The following is a 20,082-nucleotide window of genomic DNA, read 5'->3' on the forward strand; positions in this document are numbered from 1 at the left end:
TTGTTGACAACCAAGATTCCCTATTTCTCATTGAGATTATTTAGCTTTTATTGCATATGAAGAGGAAACAGAAGAGAAAGTCAATATTACCATTAAAGAGTTAAAAACACCTCATACTAGAAATACTTTCAGTTTTAGCAAACCATAAAAACTGCTTAATTAATTAAAACAGTTGTTAATCCCAGAATTGATGTTAAGCACAGAATTTATTAATTCTTTTTTTAAAAAAAATATTCCAAGGTGTTTACTTCTTCACGTCTCTTGAAATAAGTGTTCTAGTTTTCCTCCAAAATCTGAATATGTATATTTTTGCCTCGCCATCATAATGTGTTAATATCACAAGCAAGCAAGGCCTTTGCCTTCATCTACACACAGTTGGGGCAGAGGAACTCTGGTGTTGCAGATACATATCTAGAAGGTGGACCAGCGGTCACATCTCAGCTGCTGTCTCCTCCCTCTCTCCCTCCAGGTTGCTGTGTGTCCTTTTGATGTGTTTTGAGATGAGCATTGTACCTAGTTGTAACGATACATGTGAATGTGCCTACTGCTCCTGACAATGTGGTGATGTTTATTTCCCTGGAGGCAATTGTAGCTTTTGTGCAATGTGACTTTCTTCCCTTAACGTATAGTTTATGTCTCCCTTCCACAACTGATGTCACTGATGGCAGTTGTCACTCTGTGTGTGTGTGTGTGTGTGTGTGTGTGTGTGTGTGAATGTAAATGTGAATCTGTGGCCACACAGAAATCCAATTGACTTTTAACAGAAAAATAAACTCTGGATATGACTTGACTCTTCAATGCAGCCACATGGCTATTGGTGCTTCCTATCTTAACTTTTCTGTAAGTAGTTGGTCCTGCAGCCACCAACTTGTTCAGCTGGCCATGTGCTGGGATACTGAGATCTTGGGTGTGACCGCCTGCCACCAAAAACACCAGCACTCTATTTAGGTAGCATGATTCATAATGCCCCCTCCATTATTGCTCTTCCCCTAAGCACCAAAGCAGTCCCTCTCTCTAACAAGCAGGGGGACCAGCTTCTTGGATGCATCTTCCAAGGCAATTAGCATCATCCTTGGAAATCAACCAGGAAAAAGTTTCTGGCAGGGGCTCAGATAGTACCTCAGTTTTATTGCACAGGACCTCTGAAAACTTGAATGGGTTGCATGCTGTTGAGTCCGAGAAACAAAACCTCTTGGACCATCACAATTCCACGTAAACTGGATATAAATCTGGACAGCATGAGAAAGCTAATTAGCAACTGATTTGAATAAGATAAGCTATGTAAACACAAGGCAGTTCATCCCCTTGTACAAGTGGGATCTTGTGGCAGTTGCTCATACTGTATTAACTAATATGCAGCATGTAGGCCATTACAGCTTGGCCTGTTTGTAGTCTCCTGGACCACAAGGTGTAGAAATAAATTGTCAAGATGGTCGCAAAGGTTGTGTGCACCACCATGCATTTGAAGCATATGGCTTCCTGCAAAGAGTCCTGAAGTCTGGGGTTCCCCAGGATTGTTTTGGGGGGGGGGAATCATGTGCTTTAAATGTATGATGTGTCCACTGCCTAAGGCAAAGTTAGACTTTGATGTAGCTATGGCCACTCTTGCCTTTGGCACCACCCACCACAGGCATGTGGCCCCTGCAAGGCTGCCTGTGGAGGAATGCGGCCCTCAGGCTGAATTCCCCATCCTTGCTATATAGTATAAGCATTGCACATTACTATATAATATAGCAGTACTTCATTCTGGCCTCTAGAGTTCCCTCTTCAACTGATTTCAAAAGCAGTAGCAACCACTAGACCTTCTGTTTGCAGAAGGCCTTACTGTGGATTCAAAGCTGCTCTTTGCATGGGGAGGAAATACTCAGCTTACCTGAGGCACGGGGCGGGAGTCTTTTTCATGAGCTGCACCACCACAGCGGTGGCGCCTAACCTGACCTGTCGCTACACACTGGTACATAGTAACACAGGTCTAGATTTTACTATCGCAGCCTTGCAGTGCATACAGACAGGCATGGGCATTTTGCTTATTGCCATTTTGCCCATTAAATCTCTGGTCAGCTGGGAGCTGTGGCACATGCTTGGCTTGACAGCATAAGTCTGGCAGGGCCCTACAGCCATGTTAACCCTCCAAGGCATGTATCAAGTGTACCTGGTTGCCTTTGCCCCCACCCTACACTGGCCTGCAAACAGCTTCAGAGGAGCAGTTTTCGTCAGGAGCATGAGCGGTTTCCACATGCATTTTCTAAAACACTTTAAATGTAAAGACCAGTTTAATGTTGCTTCTAATCCGTCCCCCCTGAAGTGTAGGGTTTCTTCAATTAGAGGGGGAGACATCTGTCTAAATCCCTCTTTGGTAATAGCACTGGAGTGAACAAGCAGCAGCACGTCAGATCTTGGGACTGATCTGCGCAAGCACAGACTACTTCCTTGCAGTTGGAGGTGCAGTTGCACCAGGCACATGGAGCAATGCTGAAGTATCAAGGTTGGTGCTGCATACAATGAAATATTCTAGCGATTGCTGGAATTCTTTGGGGAGGCAGCAGCCCTTCACTCTGGATAAGCTGATGCCCACCATTCACAGCTCCTCCAGGGACTGTTCCTTGAGCTTCTCCGCTGGGCATTTCGAAACTGTGCTGCTAAGCTTCAGTACTGATGCTGCATTATGAGTCACTATGGAGGCAGCACCAGGCATCCTGGAATCTCCTTTCCTGACCAGCAGCTTGAAGAATCCTGTAGATTATCCTTGCAGCAAGTGCTGTGCCGCTATTTCCATCCAAAGGAGAGTGTCTGTCTGGTTACAAATTGTCAGTAAAATGGAGCCATCTCACGCTGGCTTTCCACATCCTTGAGCCCCCTTGGGCCAGGATCACAGAAGAAATCCTGTGGCTGATGGGAAAACAACTGCAGGGTGTGCAGCAAGGCAAGTGTAGTTTAAAATGTCCGGTTCTACTTTGCCTGCACATGATGATTTTTTTCATCTTCAGCCTTATGGTGCTTTGGTAATATAGGAACAGAGGAAGCCTTATATTGAGTCAGACCCATTGGTCCATTTAGTTCAGTATTGTCTGTACTGACTGACAAGCAGCTCTCCAGAGTTTCAGATAGGAGACATTCCCAGTCTTGCGCAGTGGTACTGTACCTTGAACTGAATCAGGGTTCTTCCACTGCACTGTGACTCTTGCCCTTAAAAAAATGAATTAATTTTTTAGTGCTCATGATCTAGTCATCATCATAAACTTTTACTGCACCAGCCAAAGGCCATGACACCTTCCAAAAACAGATCTACAGTGGTACCTCGGGTTAAGAACTTAATTCGTTCTGGAGGTCTGTTCTTAACCTGAAACTGTTCTTAACCTGAGGTACCACTTTAACTAAGGGGGCCTCCCGCTGCCGCCACACGATTTCTGTTCTCACCCTGAAGCAAAGTTCTTAACCGAGGTACATACTATTTCTGGGTTAGCAGAGTCTGTAACCTGAAGCGTCTGTAACCAGAGGTACCACTGTATGTGGAGGGACTTGGATTGTTATGGAAGAATATTCAGCTATGCAACATAGAAAGCAGTCTTACACACACACAGTCAGACCATTGATCTACTTATCTGAGTATTGTGTACACTGACCAGCAGCAGCTCTTTGAGGTTTCAGACATGGATCCTTCGCCAGCCCTGCCTGAAAATGGCAGAGATTGAACCTGGGACCTTTAGCATACAAGGCAGATGCTCTACTAATGAGTGACAGCACTTCCCCATCACTTGCTTCAGGTAAGCTCAAACTCATAAACTCAGTACAGTGGTGCCCCACAAGGCGAATGCCTCGCAAGATGAAAAACTCGCTAGACGAAAGAGTTTTCCGTCTTTTGAGGTGCTTCACAAGACGAATTTCCCTATGGGCTTGCTTCGCAAGACGAAAACGTCTTGCGAGTTCTTGCGAGTTTTCCCCCTTCCCCCCCCTTTTTCTAAGCCGCTAAGCCACTAATAGCGCTAAGCCGCTAATAGGGGTGCTTCGCAAGACGAAAAAACCGCAAGACAAAGAGACTCGCGGAACGAATTAATTTTGTCTTGCGAGGCACCACTGTACTGTGCCACCAAACACTGCATCCTAAGTGCCATGCACTAACTGATTACATCGCTAGAGCTGCAAAAGGCTTACATTTTGGAGTGGAACACAAATTTTTGTATTTATATCCTGATTTTGGAAGAAAGTGCAAGGTGGTTAATGGATTTTTTTTTAAAGGGTAATACTTTCCCATGAGTTCTTCCCAGTTATCCTTTGCTGGTGATGTCATTCATCTGCCTGCAGGTCATTCCTTCCATCAGTTTCAAACACTAAACAAGTAATAATTCTATTCCAGAGACATCAGGCGGTTGAGATGGGTTCCCACATATTTTTTAAAAGTTGTAAATAATCAGGCCAATACTGTATTTGTCTTCATTTCTAAATAAACTACATCCTGTGATAACCACAAAACAAACCAAGTATAATCTATTTATGGTCCACCAACTCCAAATAAAATGAAGTTACAGAATATAAAATGCATAAGTTTGTTAAAAGGTGGGAAGGGGGATTCAAAAAGTCATCTTAGATTGTCTAATGCCCTCCAATGTAGGGAAAAGGCAGAAGGCAGAGAGGATTAGACAAATTTGTAATCCAGTATCTGTTGAGGGATGATGTTCCTGAAACTACTAAGATTGTTTCAGGATATTTAGCCGAGATTTTAAAGTCAAATTTAAAACTACTAATTTTACTTAATGCTGGCTATTGCGTCTTTTTTATGTGTTTTAATATATTGGGATTACCAATATTTTATGGATGGCTTTTATACATTTTATTGTCCAATTATGCCAATAAAGGCTGAAGGAATGACAAATTCATGACGAGTACGGCTATCCCTGGCTTCTAGCCATGAGGGCTATGCTGTGCCTCCATAGTTGGAGGCAGCAATGCTTCTGGAAACCAGTTGCTGGAAACCACAGGCGGGGATAGCGCTGTTGTGTTCAGGTTCCACTTGCGGACTTCCCTTAGCTATCTGGTTGACCACTGTGAGAACAGGATGCTGGACTAGCTGGGCTCACTGGGCTGATCCAGCAGGCCGCTGTTATGTTCTTGTGTTCTTAACAGTAGCTCAAGAATGAAGAAAACTTCCAACAGCCAAGTCAGGCCTTTCACTTTCAAGTTCCATCTTCTGTAAATGCTGAAGCTGACATCTTTTCGTTTCTTACAAAACAGACTTCCCTGTATACAGTGGTACCTCTGGTTACGAACTTAATTCGTTCTGGAGGTCCGTTCTTAACCTGAAACTGTTCTTAACCTGAGGTACCACTTTAGCTAATAGGGCCTCCTGCTGCTGCCGTGCCACCAGCACGTGATTTCTGTTCTCATCCTGAGGTAAAGTTCTTAACCCAAGGTACTATTTCTGGGTTAGCGGAGTCTGTAACCTGAAGTGTCTGTAACCCGAGGTGTTTGCAACCCAAGGTACCACTGTATTAACTGACTGGCTGTTTCCTGTTCCATCCCTCCTCCATCTCCCTATTTTAAAACTACACTTCGCTTAAATTTCCCAACCCCCCCCTCTCTCTCTGTCTGTCTGGCAGCCATCCCATGAAACCCATGAGAAATGTAACAGCTTCTATTTCTTGCTGCTTCTAGGGGGGTAAGGCAGGCTACGAGACCTGTAGTCAGTGATAACAAATCCTTTTGTTAAGCATATTGAGAACAAATAACATTTGCTTTTCAGTTTCTTTCCAGATTTTGCAAAAGACGGTTTGTTTGCATACAAAAGCAAACTGAATAGGAGGGCATCGTGGCCTGAAAAACTAGAGTTGAAGGAGAGGGAAATGAGCCCTCTGACAGATGAGTGGGGCAGGCCCAGAAGTGGCTTTGCGTGGCGAGTTCCCGCCCACACCAGGATAAATAAAGACACAAGACAACATATGTAAGGTTAATTGGGCGAATTAGGCCACAACTTTATTGAATTCAGGAATGAGAGGCATTGGCATAGGCATTGGTCCTAACGGCTATCCGGCTCCAGCCCATTTGCTGGAGACACGGGGAAGGGTTAACCTTATATCGGGGGAGACTCCCGCGAGGCACGTCTGCTAGGAGCTCCCGCGGGTCACCGCTCTGGGGCGTGCCTTTGGCCCACACCTCCATAGGCTTCGGACAGGGCCACGCCCCCCGGGGTCCTTTAACGGACCACCCTTCGCTCGCTGGGGGGAGGTGATGGCGTTCCTCCCCACACACACATCGTCTTAACCCCTTCTTACCAATGCCTACCGCCAATGCCGAGAAGTTGTGATGAGTTGCTACGAGGTAGGCGAAAAACCAAAAGGCCCAAAGTTGCCAATTGGGAAAAATTCCTACCATGCCCCATGCGGCGACAGACCGAAGTCCATAGCAATGTCAAAGGCCTGCCTAAGCCTAACCTACTTAAAGGGAGGGAGGGTGGGAAAAACGTGGGGGCAAGCCGGCGAAAAGAGGGCGAGCCCCCTCCGCGCCGGCCCTAAATAGGGCAGGCCACGCCCCCCAGCCGTCCAGCTGATTGGCTGGCTGGGGGGGCGGGCCCGACAGGGAATCCCTTGCTCTCGCGGGGGCTGGAGCCAGCCCCCGCTCACGTGGGGTGGGCGTGAAGCCCGCAACCCCACCTCCTGGGGCAGGCCCGGAAGTGGCTTTGTTTGCATACAAAAGCAAACTGAATAGGAGGGCATCGTGGCCTGAAAAACTAGAGTTGAAGGAGAGGGAAATGAGCCCTCTGACAGATGAGTGATATTACACATTTTGTTTTCACTGATTTTTGTGTGTGTGTGTGTTTCATCCAAGGAGCTCCAGGCAAGATGCAGTTGCCATTATCCCCTTTTTATCTTCACATACCTGAGAGCTAGGTGGAGGAGCAATACTATACTTAGCATTTGCTTAGTTATTTATTTATTTGAGCAATTTAAATACCCCTTTGGAAAAAAACAAACCATCTCCAAGGTGGCTTACAAAAGAAGGGCCTTAGATAAAGGGCAGAGCACCCATTTTGCTCAGTGTTGTGTACACGGACTGGCAGTGCTCTCTAAGGTTTCAGACTGGGGACTCTCCCACCTAGGGAAGTGGGCAAATCTGTTGATTTAGGTTTTGCTCAGTTTCTCATTTCTCCAGTCTTGAATTTCAGTTCTCCACATTTCCCAAGGAGTTTGCAATTTTTTAAAAAAAAAAAGTATTCGTGAAAATTCATCATTTTACTGCAAGTTTCTCCCAATATACATTCTTGAATGCGATTCTGAGTACTACCATGCATCGGTGTGTGTTTATTTTCAGTACTGCATGCATTTTGGGCAATAGACAAATTTAATAAATTAATAAATAAAAATTGCATGCATTATGGAGAACTGCACTACCAAATTTGGAGAGGTGTGAATTTCAAAAGATGGCTGTGTTTTATGCATTGGTTTGGAAAGTGCAAATCAAGTAGGTTTGCCTTTAAATGCTAACTGAATCAAATTTATTCCCCATACTCCCAAACCTCATTGGGGATGCTGAGGATTAAATCCTGAGTCCTTCTGCGTGGAAAGGGCCTTTTCTGTCCCTCTCTCATTCTCCCTGCCCAGGGAAGTTCCAACAGGGAGGGAGATCCCTTTTTTTGTCAGAAAGCTGAACTGATTGCTTATAGAGGGATTGCTTCCCTCCTACTTCTGTCACTGAATTTATGTTGACTCCCTTTTTCCCTTCGCCCATCTCTGTCTTGGTTCCCCACCGCCATCAAATTAAGCTGAGGGTTTCAGGTCTCCCTAACCCCTGGTTTAAGCTAATTTCAGCAACAGCGTAATCAACAGGCTGGTGTTAGAGGTGATCCCTATGGAACGTCATAGGAAGCTGCCTTCTCCTGAGTTAGACCATTTGTCCATGTAGCTCAGTTCTGTCTACAGAAGGAGTAACCAATGTGGTGCCCTCCAGATGTTAGACTACAACTTCCATCCTCCCTGACCTTTGGCTGTGCTGCCGTAACAGAGATCCTTATTATATTCCTCCATAAATAAATCCTCCATTGCTGCAGCTGGTGGGTGAACCCCCAGTTCTGGCTTCCCTTCCCAGGAAGAGCTGAGCCACTGACTCAGTTCATGTCGGCTCTTTGGCATGCAGGAGGAGGGGAGAGAGAAAGAGCTGACTCCATTCTTTCATTTCCCATTCTTCCATCGCAGGTGCTCCAGGACTGTGTGCACTGTAAACAAAGCCGAACCTGAGCCCAGCAGCATCCATGCTCCTCCAGGCTGGCTGGTGCTGGCGGGTGTTTTGTTTGGCTTAGCAGCAGGAGCTGGCTGGAGGCAGCGCATCCCTGCTTCCCGCAGTCATGGTACGGTGTGATACTTGCCTGCGTCAGCAGCCTCCCCTCTCTTAATGCCCTTGCTGGCAAAAGAGCTATTTTGGTCTCCTTACTTGTTAACCCCATGTGTGCCGCAGCCTGCAAGGATGCATCAGGCACTGTTGAGTCTTCTAAGCAGGGAGCTGCCCATTCAACAAGATATTCAAGGATCCCTTTTCACTCATTGAATGCATTTGCATACTGCCTTTAGGGGAGGTAAGGTGCTCAAAGCAGATACAAAGAGGGGGATTGATCCTGTCCAGCTTCCAGGTGTGGCACGGCAGCCTGGACCACGCATACGACACACATAATAATACATTTTACATCTTCCTTTTGATAATTTATACTCTGCCTTTTAATCAAATGCTTCAAACAGAGAAAAATTACATTTTTAAAAAAGCAAAAGCAGCCCTTATTCCTCTGGCTGGAGGCAAAAAGCCTAAAGCAGCCTACTGCAAAAAGGCAAAAAGCCTAAAGCACCCTACTGCTGTTGCTCAGGGATGATGGGATTTGTAGTCCCAAAAACATCTGTGGCCTAGACTGGGTCCTTCTCTCACATTTTCAGGCCCACATATACACACCATACATGCTGGTATGGCACACACAGTCACCTTTCTTTTTCTTTCTTTCTCTCTCTCTCTCTCTCTCTCTCACACACACACACACACACACACATGACCACATCACACTCATTTCTCACACAGCACTGGGCTTAAGAGGAAGCCTCCCTTCTCAGTCCAGCGCTGCAGTGGAAGAAACAATCACTATTTGAAAAAGCACCTAACCAAAGACTCTTGACTAAACTTTCCTATTTCACAGAAATATGAAACTGCTGATCATGTAACCAAAATATGTAGCTTCTCCTTCAGATTAGTCTCCATGTCTGCACACTGGAACTTGTAACTTCTAGGACCAGGATGGGTCCTAGAAGTTACAAGTTAGCTTAATGCCTTTCCCAGGGAAACTGGTGTAAAGCATTATTAAAGACAGAATTACCCAGCAAGATACAAGAGCAAGAAGCCTTGCTGGAGCAGAGGAATCTTATCCCAGCCCAGTACTGAAAAGGAGAAGACTGGGACTGGCCATTTCAAAAGGTTTCCAGGGCCTGATCTGACCCATGGTTTCTCCACCCTTATTATATGAGCTTAATTTCCAGCTCTCATTTAAGGAACACCTCTCTCCCTCCAACCCCAGCTGAACAAAACAAGACAAGCCATTTGGAGATACTGCAACAGGAAATTCTTCCTCTTTCCCACTGATAAGTATTTGATCAGTAATGCAGCAAGCAAGCACAAGAGGGAGCTCTCTTGCAACCACAGCAGCTTCTCTACTGAGCTGTTGATAAAGGGCCCAAAAAGGTTGAGTGAGCCCCTTTCCAGCTATGTCCAGCATGTAATATGATTAGTATGCTTTGCCTCCTTGGTTGGAGGCAGTATGGCTCTGGATGTCAGTTGCTGGAAACGACAGGAGGGGGAAATGCTGTTTTGTTATGTCCCACAGAGGACCTTATGGTCTTCAAACAAAAACATCTTGGAGGTCCCGGGCCATTAGGAGGTTAGGCTGGCCTCATCCAGAGCCAGGGTTTTTTCAGCTGTAGCTCCAATCTGGTGGAACGCTCTGTCACAAGAGACTAGGGCCCTGTGGGACTTGACATCTTTCCGCAGGGCCTGCAAGACAGAGCTGTTCCACCAGGCCTTTGGCCAGGGCACAGCCTGACCCCCTCCTTTGGCAATCCTCACAGAACTCTAGCCCAATGGTTGCCATTAATTTGATTTGAACTGATTTTATAATGAAATGATTTTAGAATGTTGTATTATTTTACTGTTGTTAGCCTCTCTGAGCCTGGCTTTGGCTGGGGAGGGCGGGATATAAATAAAATTTTATTATTATTTTATTATTATTTATTATTGTTTAGATTTCCCACATTCATCTGGTTGGCCAGTGTGAGAACAGGATACTGCACTAGAACTTCTATTGGCTGATCCAGCAGGGCTGCTCTTAAGTTCACATTCAAGTAGATGACCTGGCCTGCAGGCCAGATCCAGTACCCAGTCCCAACCCATGCAGGCCAACTATGGCAGGTGGTTGGGGGTGCCCACCTGTCAATTCACCTGACATTGCAGTGGCACCAGGTGACCCATTTTCCAAATTAAGCTTTTCGGGCAAAGGCATACGGTGCCAACTATCAGCTGATCCTATGATCTTGTGAAGCGCTGGGTATGGTGATCCGCAGGGTCCAATGATCATTGGAAGCCTGTGCATAGCACTTCACAACTCTGACAGCCCAGGGTGCAGTGCAGCAGAGGGCTTTGCAGGTGCCCTTTCAGATGACCTAGGTCATTACATCTGATGTCATATACGATCTAAAGTGTGTGTGGCTTGGCCAGAATGGTCTCAAGGGCCAAATGGGGAAGGTTAGGCACATAGGCTGGAGCCAGTGTGGTGTAAGAGCCAGTGTGGTGTAGTGGTTAAGAGTGGTAGACTTGTAATCTAGTGAACTGGGTTCGATTCCCTGCTCCTCCACATGCAGCTGCTGGGTGACCTTGGGCTAGTCACACTTCTTTAAAGTCTCTCAGCCCCACTCACCTCACAGAGTGTTTGTTATGGGAGAGGAAGGGAAAGGAGATTGTTAGCCGTTTTGAGACTCCTTCGGGTAGTGATAAAGCGGGATATCAAATCCATCCAAATCCACTTCACTAGGGTGTCAGGCCAGACACACAGAAAGCTACCAGGGCATGTATGTAATTCTTAGTGATCCACTCCAGTTTCAACTTCCATTTTCTCCATAAACTTTCCCACTCTAGTGGTTAATCAAAATGAAACAAAATGAAACTCGCCAGTAGCCTTTGGTTGTCTAGCTATGCCCAGCTGACTGCAAACTTTGACTTACAGCTATTTGAAGCATCAGTTTCAAAATGCAATTGCATTCGGAAAATTGCATTATGCAGTTGCAAAATGTGTGGGACACTTACTGCATATTTGCAAGGAACATGACTGCTAAGACATTTTCCCGTGTTCTTGTAGCAGAGCTTCTTGCAGAGAAAGGAGGTGCAATTAAACACTTTGCACAACATTGAAGCCCTTGCTCCTCTCAGCTGATGGTCAAGAGGGGCCCTCAGGGGCTGGATGAAATCTGGCAGCCACATCCAGTCTGTAAGCTGACAAATTTATTTATTATTGAATTTATATACCACCCTATATCCAGAGGTCTCAGGGTGTTTCACAAAATAAAATCTAAATATAAAACCACAAAATACACAATCAGAATAAAAGCAACAACCCAATAACCACCACCCCCAAAAAAACCCACATTTTAAAAGGGCGTAGGATGTCAATAAAATCAACCAAAGGCCTAGTTTAAAAGGAACAGTTTTGCCCAGCACCTAAAGGTGTATAATGAAGGTGCCAGGTGAACTTCCCTGGGGAGAGCATTCCACAGACGGGAAGTCATTGCAAAGAAAGCCCTTCTCGTGTTGCCACCCTCTGGACCTCTCAAGGAGGAGGCACACGAATGAGGGCTTCAGAAGATGATCTCAGGCTCTGGGTAGGTTCATATGGAAAGAGGCAGTCCTTGAGGTATTGCAGTCCTGAGCCATTTAAGGCTTTATAGGTCAAAACCAGCACTTTGAATTGGGCCCAGAAACTAATTGGTAGCCAGTGCAGTCAGACCAGAATCGGTATAATATTCTCAAACCATTTTGCTCCACTGAGCAACCTGGCTGCTGAATTCTGCACCGGCTGAAGTTTTCGAACCATCTTCAGAGGCAGCCCTACATATAACACATTGCAGTAATCTAACCCTGAGGTTACCAGAGCATTGGCAACAGTAGTTAAGCTATCCCAGTCCAGATAGGGGCATAGCTGGCCCACCAGCTGAAGCTGATGGAAGGCACTCCGGGCCACTGAGGCCACCTGAGCCTCGAGTGACAGCAAAGGATCCAGGGGTACCACCAAGCTACGAACCTGCTCCTTCAGAGGGAGTGTAACCCCATCAAGAGGAGACGATCTCCCACTCATCTGGTTTAGGGCTCAAGGGTTGACAAAGCCTCTCTCCTATGGTTTTATGACAGGGTCCTGGAACACTGCTTGAGTCACCAGTTTTAGCAAAGTGTTAGCAAAGCCATTTAAATAACAAAAATGGAGTCTGGTGAGAAAAGTCCTGATAACACTTTGCAGAGCAAATTGGACAAAAATAGTGTATAATTTGAGGAGAAAGGAAGAGAGATACAGTGGAAGCTCAGGTTGCGAACGTGATCCGTGTAGGAGACACCTTTGCAACCTGCAGTGTTCCCAACCTGCAGTGTCCTCACTCCGCAGTGCTGCGTCTGCGCACGCACGGGTCGCAATTCGGCGCTTTGCACATGCACAAAGTGCAATTTAGTGTTTTTGCGCATGCGCAAGCGCTGAAACCCGGAAGTAACTCGTTCCGGTGCTTCTGGGTTCAGCGTGGTGCGCAACCCGAAAACACGCAACCTGAAGCGTCTGTAACCTGAGGTATGACTATACTTTGTCTTGCTTAGTTTAGGCCTTGTACATAGCAGGAAACGTACAGAGGAAAATGCCCTTAGAACTACATGGCCAATCAGAGTACATGCTACCTCAGTGAAGATCATGCCACTCTGCCTAGTTGCTAAGCAACACCGTCACCTTGGCTAGTTGACTTTAACACTAACAGAACTAACCCTTAAGTTACAAACTGAACAATCTCTGCTGCCGCACTTCCAACAATCAGAAGTGTGCTTTACTCCTACGCTTACACTCCAGTTGTTGCAACAGCCCCTTCTTGGAAAATATCTTGACATGTACAAATTCTGAAGACAAAAAATAAAATGCAGAAGTGAAACCCACAAGAGGAAAGATTCATTGGGGAAATAGTGAGTGCATGCTGTGAGTCATGGAAATGGGATGGTGCTAGCTGCTTTTTAAGGGAGGACTCAAGAGTGACTAGCCTTGTCCTCTGACACATGTGAAAGAGATGCTACCAAATGAGAGAAGCAATCTTTCAAGGTCTGGACCTACTTCAGTTGATTCTTTTATCCGAGTCCAGTTGATTTATAAATATATATTGTTTTAGCCATTAGCATTACAATTTAACAAATGCAGTGACTTTTGCCCACTTCCATTGTGCTATAGCACAGGAGTGCCCCTCCATACGGTAATAGTGCAGTAGCTCTGAGTAAGCATTGCAGAACAGCTAATCAAGCAGAATGGTGTGTGGATTGTCCAGTATAAACCCACCACTTAATGTGCTATTATAACAATGGCATGTTGCAGAGTTACAGCTGTGTAAAAACTCCAGTCTTGGAAGATCTGTAGTTAATCAGTTTTGTGGCTGCAATCATGTGTTCAACCTCCTTTTCCTTAGAGTAAGACCTTGAATACAATGGGATTGACTTAAATGTAAACATGGATTAGTTGCACTTTAGGTACTTGGTGGCTTCAGGAGGAGACATGTCTTGAAAATTGCAGAGTTGGGAAAATGAATACTAAAACTGAATAGATAACAAGCACATGCTTAACTGTCTCCCTTTCAAGGGCTTAGCTTTGGTTGGAATGTGCCCCCTTTGTTGGCATACCCACAACAATATTATGTCTTGCTGCAATGGCAGAAAATCTGTGTTGTTTTAGGGAAATTAATGTGTGGGCATGCAGTCCCAAGAGGAAGAAGTGCAGATATGCACCAGTTCAGGGAGTGGGCGAGAATTGCAGAAAAATGCAGAAGACGACAAGAGATGAACCCAAATGCAATGCCACAGAAGAGCAATCCCGCTAATCTATAGCTGGCCATTTTCCAAACTCTCTCCATACAATTTCCGCTCCTCCATCTAGATTGGCCTGCCTAGTTCTTTGCAGTAGCTTCCTTTTTAGCTGCTCTTGTGGCTGGGGGAGCCCAGGGTTAAAGCCAAATTAATACCAGCAGAATAGTCTGAATACTCAGAACGAGTGGTGGGAAAGGGAGGTAGGTGATGTGCCAGCTCTGATCTGTAAGCCCCACACAGTAACCAGGACTAGCCTGTAACAACCGGGCCTGTGCTTTCTATGTCCACAAAGCATGACGAACCAAAAACAACCAGCTCCCATTCTGACATATTCCTCTGTCATTGGTCAGGAACTCAAAAGACTCTAGGTTTCATTGGTGTCCCTGCCCCCAGAAGAATACGAGCTGCTTATGAAAGGAAATCAATGAAACATTAAATTGCCTCCAAGTACACCACCAGAGGAGGCTGGCTTTACAGAGGCACCATAAACAAACTTGTGTGTTTTTCTGACCTAAAAGGGCCAAGGGAGCCATAGGAGATTTTGAGGTAATAATATAAGAGCCTTGCTGGAACAGGCCAAAGGCTTCTCATCTACTCCTGTTTCCCATAGTGGCAAATCAGATGCCCTCCAGCCATGGGTGTAGTCAGGATTTGGGGGGGGGGGGCAGAACTGATGTGATTGGTCAGTTAGTTACATATTTCTACTGTTTTACTTAATGGGGGGCAGCTGCCCCCCCCCCGCCACACCCATGCCTCCAGCAAACCCATAAAGAGGGCAACAGCCCTCTTCCACTTATGATCTCCACAACTGTTACTCAGGAGCATGCTCACGAGGACTGATTTAGAATCACCTTGCTCATTTCAACAATGGTTGTGTAATAGAACTTTAACCTGGACGGTGTCCCATGCTAGGCTCTTGCTCACTTCCAGCCCTATGCAAAAGGAGCTGCATGAGAACTTCCAGGTAGATTGCCCCTCATATTCATTAGTGCAAAAGGGGGGAAATTCAGAATTCTGCTCTATACCCAATAATGTCTTGGCTGGCCCTAATGGATGTTCTGAGCTTCTGAGAAGGAATCTAGGAGGCTGCCTTATACCAAATCAAGCCAGTGGCGCACCTAGCCCAGTACTGCAGACACTAAGTGGCATCAGCTACTTCCCAGGCCTGTTTTGAATGGAAGGGAAGGCACTGCCTTGTCCTTTGTATCCTGGCAGCATAGGAACGCAGGCAGTTGCCTTATACAGAATCAACGCATTGGCCAATCCAGCTCAGTATTGTCTATGCTGACTGGCAGAACTCTCCAAGGTTTCGGACAGGAGTTTCTCCCAGCCCTACTCAAGGATTGAACCCAGGACCTTCTGCATGCAAAGCAGATGTTCTACTCCTGAGCCACTGCTCTTGTGTAGCGAACGCTAGGTGGCAGAGAGCCTGAAGCAAGTGGTGTTGTGGTCTGGAGTCCCATTACTGTTTCTGCAGCAAGGTCCCTGCAGAGGCACTGTCTCCCAGCATCCTAGAGCCTCCCAATTAGGATAAAAGGAGTGTGTTTTAGGCACTGTATGCTCCAAAGCTAAGTATTTAGGTGCACGAGGTGCTTCAGTTTTCAGGGGAATGGTGTGTAAGTTCTGTTATGTGTAATGGAACTTCGTGGAAAATATAACTTAAGTCACTTCAAAAGAGGATATTGGAGCACTCCAATTCATTTCCCCATGTATCGTGCACAGAAAATAGTACACCTAACTGAAAGTCAACACATGGAGATCTGCATCAATCGTTGAAGTGCATCCCTAATAATTATTATTATAAAATTATAATAATATTGCAGAATTGTTGGCTGTTGTACAATCCTATAAGCAGCACGGCTGTAGCTATCACGAAGGGACCTTGCACTTCTGAATTCGCCACTACGCTACTAGTCTGGAGCAGAGGAATCATTACCTTCCAAATCCCTCTCAAGTTACTGTTAACTGAAGATGAGCCATTTCCTGCTGCTCCGGACCTCTCCATGTGATACCGACTTAGTCAGGGGATGGAGGATGGAAGAACTGTGAATCTGTCTGCCCTCATCACAGCCCTCTTATATAGCCCTATCGTCTAGGTTCAGTTCCCCAGAACTGAACGGAGCAACAAATTAGGATACAATCTTGCAAAAGTTAGTCATCAGAGCTGTTGTATCATTAGAAAAAAAGGAAAATAATAATAATAAGAGTAAAACAGCAGTTAAAGCTGCCTCCCAATACAAAGAAAACTGGCATTGGGGTAATTTTAGAGCGGCTATTCATATTCATTACTAATTGCCCCACTAGGGTCAACAGGAAGAAATAAAATCCACTAAAACTTTGAACAGGAGAATTTCAGTCAGCGTTAAAAAAGGATCTCTGCTGAATGGAACTTACCGTACTTGTGAGGAAACAACTGGAATGTCTGTGTTATAAAAAGTCAGTGTGTTTTTTTCTTTAAAAATGTTTAGGGGTACTCTCATTTTCCTACTCATATTAAAATGCTGCCCCTCAATGAGGCCAAATTTAGATTGACAAAATGCTCAGGGGTATGTGTACCCCTGTGTCCCCCCCAGAAAAAAAGGACTCTAAAAAGCTATAAAAAGTTACGGGATTTCAGAAGGAAGTTACAGGATATGCACTGATTGGATATGATGTGGTGTGTAGGCCCCAAAACTTTTGCATGGGCAAATAGTATTGAAAACAGGTTTAAGTATGACTGATATGGTAGCATCACAAGTATGAATAATCATGAATGTGCAATAAAAAGGATACCTGAAGCAGCCCTATTTCTGGAAAGTTATGCTTCATTCAAGGGCTCCAATGTGGATGTACCCTTTATGGAAGATGTATGGTTACCCCCGACTATGGGCTTGTGCACACATCACATAGTAAATCACAGCTAGCGATGCCAATAAACCATGGTTTACTGTGAATATGGTTGAGCCAGGAGACAGAAATCCCAAGACTTGGTTGAGCATGATGTGATTTTTTCTCACATATCATGAGTAGTAATCCACAAACAAATCAGGGCATTCATCTGTCCCTGATTTACAACTTTAAAGGCCAAACCCAAAACCTTAGAATTGGGCCCAGAAACAAGTAGGCAGATGATGTAACTGGCAAAGAATACATGTGATGGATGTACAGCCAGATGGGTGAGGTATAAATAATAAATTATTATTATTATATTACCTGCAGTCTTCTGTACCAGTTGCAGTTTCCAAACCATCTTCAAGGGCAGCCCCACGTAAGAGTGAATTACAATAATCTATGAGAAAGGGTCATCATAGCGTTTTCAAAGGACAAAGTCAAGTAAGGGAATCTTCAGCCCTCTTTGTGCAGCTTGCCACATCTGAGCACATGGCTCCGTCTAGACTGGCCCACTCTGAGTGCTAAGCAGGAAAGTTGAGTGGGTGGGTAGGGATAAAACATGCATTTAAATTCTGGATCTAAAATCCTGAGCCTCCTCACCAAGACATTGCCCTGAAAAGTTGTTTTATGTGATTTGAATATGCATTCCAGAGAACCTTAATCAAGATCATGTCCTCTAAAATGAGGAGGAAGGGCAAGTGAGGTCAAAGAATGTGACTAGCAGCAGAAGAGCTGGCAGCGAGCTTTGCACATCCTCCGTTTTTAACAGGCAAGGATTTGGTTGAAGCTGTATCAGGCCTGGAGCTCAGTTTGCTTCCTTTAGACCAGGGGCTGTACCCATGAAGGTTGCGTGACACCATCATTTCCCACATTTCTGTTTTTTGCATGAATCTGCACTGAACTTCTCGTTGACGGTTCCTTTTCCAGACTTGCATGGTAAACGTGCAGAGGAGGTCTGTTGCAAGAATGAAACTTCTGGGGTTTGTAGGCCAGGTTTCTGCACCCACCCCAATCCTGCTTCCTTGTTGTTGACATCTGAGATTTGCATTTTTAAGACTCGCTTTCTATGGTTGTGATTTGTTTTAAACAGCTTTGAATATTGTGTTTAACTGCCATAACCTGCCCTGGAACCTTTGAGTGAAGATCATCCTCCATCATCATCATCCTCCATCATCATGGGTAACCAATGTGGTACCCTCCAGAGGTTGTTGGACTACAAGTCCCATCATCCCTGCCTGTTGGCTATGCTGGCTGGGGCTGATGGGAGTTGGAGTCCAGAAATAACTGGAGGGTACTGAATTTGTTACCCTTGGTGTATATATAAGCACTTGCCACTTGCTACTCTGCCACTGTCATGCCCCCCGAAAGACCACCTATGTAAGGAATTTCCCTCTATGAAACTTTGTTGGTGATGCAGCCACCAGCCGACTAGCCTGCAGTCCTACCCTCTATGTTCTTTCTGCAGCTCTAATAAAATCAGCCAAGACCATGCATAAAACCCCAGAAATCAACAGTTCCATTCAGTGTCGTACTTTTCTAGCTGTTTGGTTTGTCAACAGGTGTTATTCTGGGTGAACTGAATCTGAAACAAAGCCCCGCCAGACTTATCTTAGCACGTAACCATGGCAACAAAGGACAGCTTGTGGAACAGGGTGCCATTCTAAAGCCATCTGCAGAGAATCCCTGTAAAACATTTGCAAAACCCATTCCAGTCCGTTCTTTCCATGCTTACTGCAAAGGTCATTTCATGATGCTCAGCTGATGACTGAGCTCCATTTCCTAATCTGCAACACAGGTGAGAGAGCCACTGGGGAAGAAGGTCCGTAATAGGACTAAGGGTCTGGCTCCCCTCCAGTCCCATGAAGGATTTTAAGAGGGTGGGTAGTAATGACACGGCCTGCTCTTGTGCCTCTTTGATTGACAGAAATCATGGAAGGCCATAGCTCAGTTAAAGACCTGGATATTCACCCAGGCTTCCACTGGGAGTCTTAACACGTGATTGGATTGCTGTGCATTATTTTAAAGTAGCAATTTAATCCATGTTACAGTGGTACCTTGGGTTAAGAACTTAATTCATTCCGGAGGTCCATTCTTAACCTGAAATTGTTCTTAACCTGAAGCACCACTTTAGCTAATGGGGCCTCCCGCTGCTGCCGCGCCGCCACTGCGTGATTTCTGTTCTCATCCTGAAGCAAAGTTTTTAACCCGAGGTACTATTTCTGGGTTAGCCGAGTCTGTAACCTGAAGCATCTGTAACCCGAGGTACCACTGTATATGTTCTGAGTAGCTAAAGCATTGCTGAAGCAAATAATAAAAAAGCAATGCCTGATACCATTCTCTGTGCCCACATCTAATTTCTATCCCAGTCTAAGACCAGAATAACTCAAGAACCACCAACTCCTATATGACCCTGCCCAAGCTTTAATATCAGTTTCCAAGCATCTACTTTTTACTCTGTCTTCATGCAATACAAGATGGGCAGGTGCAAGAGACGAGGCCTTTCTGATGGTGGCACCGATACTGTAAAATATCCTCTCTGCAGAAATTACCTGGGCTAAACTGGTCTATTCCCATTTTAATAAGTTTCTTTCCTTAAATATGGCTTTTGAAGATTATAAACTACCTTCTGCTTCAAGGCCTGCCTTGTTTCAGTGCTGCCATTTAACTGTCTATATTTTTGTTTTGTATTGTTCTAATAAAGAAAATGTTTTATTAATTGATGGGTTTTATGTATGTAAGCATGAATGTGATTTTACAGAAATAATAACACCCCCAACCATTTCTGCACCAGATTGTGGCTTCGGAACCCTCTTCAAAGGCCGCCCCAAGTACAGCATATTACAGTAGTCCAGGCTGGATGTGACCAAGGCAGTGGTTGCTGCTGCTTCTAACCATTTGCTTTAATGAGTGGGCACAGCCGGTATTTATCCTGTCAACTCTCCTTCATTCCTTAGAAAGGATTTGCTGTAATCAGTGCCTTACGCTGGTGACCTTACCAGCAATTGCAGAATGCTTTGGTCCCACCCAGATCCCTTCTAATGGAATGTGCCGGCCTGTGTTTCTACTGCAAACCTCCATGCTTTCGGTGTCACGCTGGCTCACCCACAA

At 45.2% G+C, this 20,082-nt stretch overlaps 1 long non-coding RNA gene across 1 annotated transcript; it reads right to left on the reverse strand.

The window, feature by feature from the left end:
• Window positions 1–4: 4 nt before the first annotated feature.
• On the reverse strand, window positions 5–18,943 carry LOC309329423. The gene is made up of 3 exons (XR_014151153.1): window positions 18,507–18,943; window positions 3,143–3,186; window positions 5–1,229 (listed from the first exon to the last, which is right to left on the reverse strand). It is a non-coding gene; the product is annotated as an uncharacterized lncRNA (long non-coding RNA).
• Between the last annotated feature and the right edge of the window lie 1,139 nt (window positions 18,944–20,082).

Source organism: Podarcis erhardii (genome assembly GCF_964252035.2).
Source record: "Podarcis erhardii genome assembly, chromosome: 14".
NCBI lineage: Eukaryota > Metazoa > Chordata > Lepidosauria > Squamata > Lacertidae > Podarcis > Podarcis erhardii.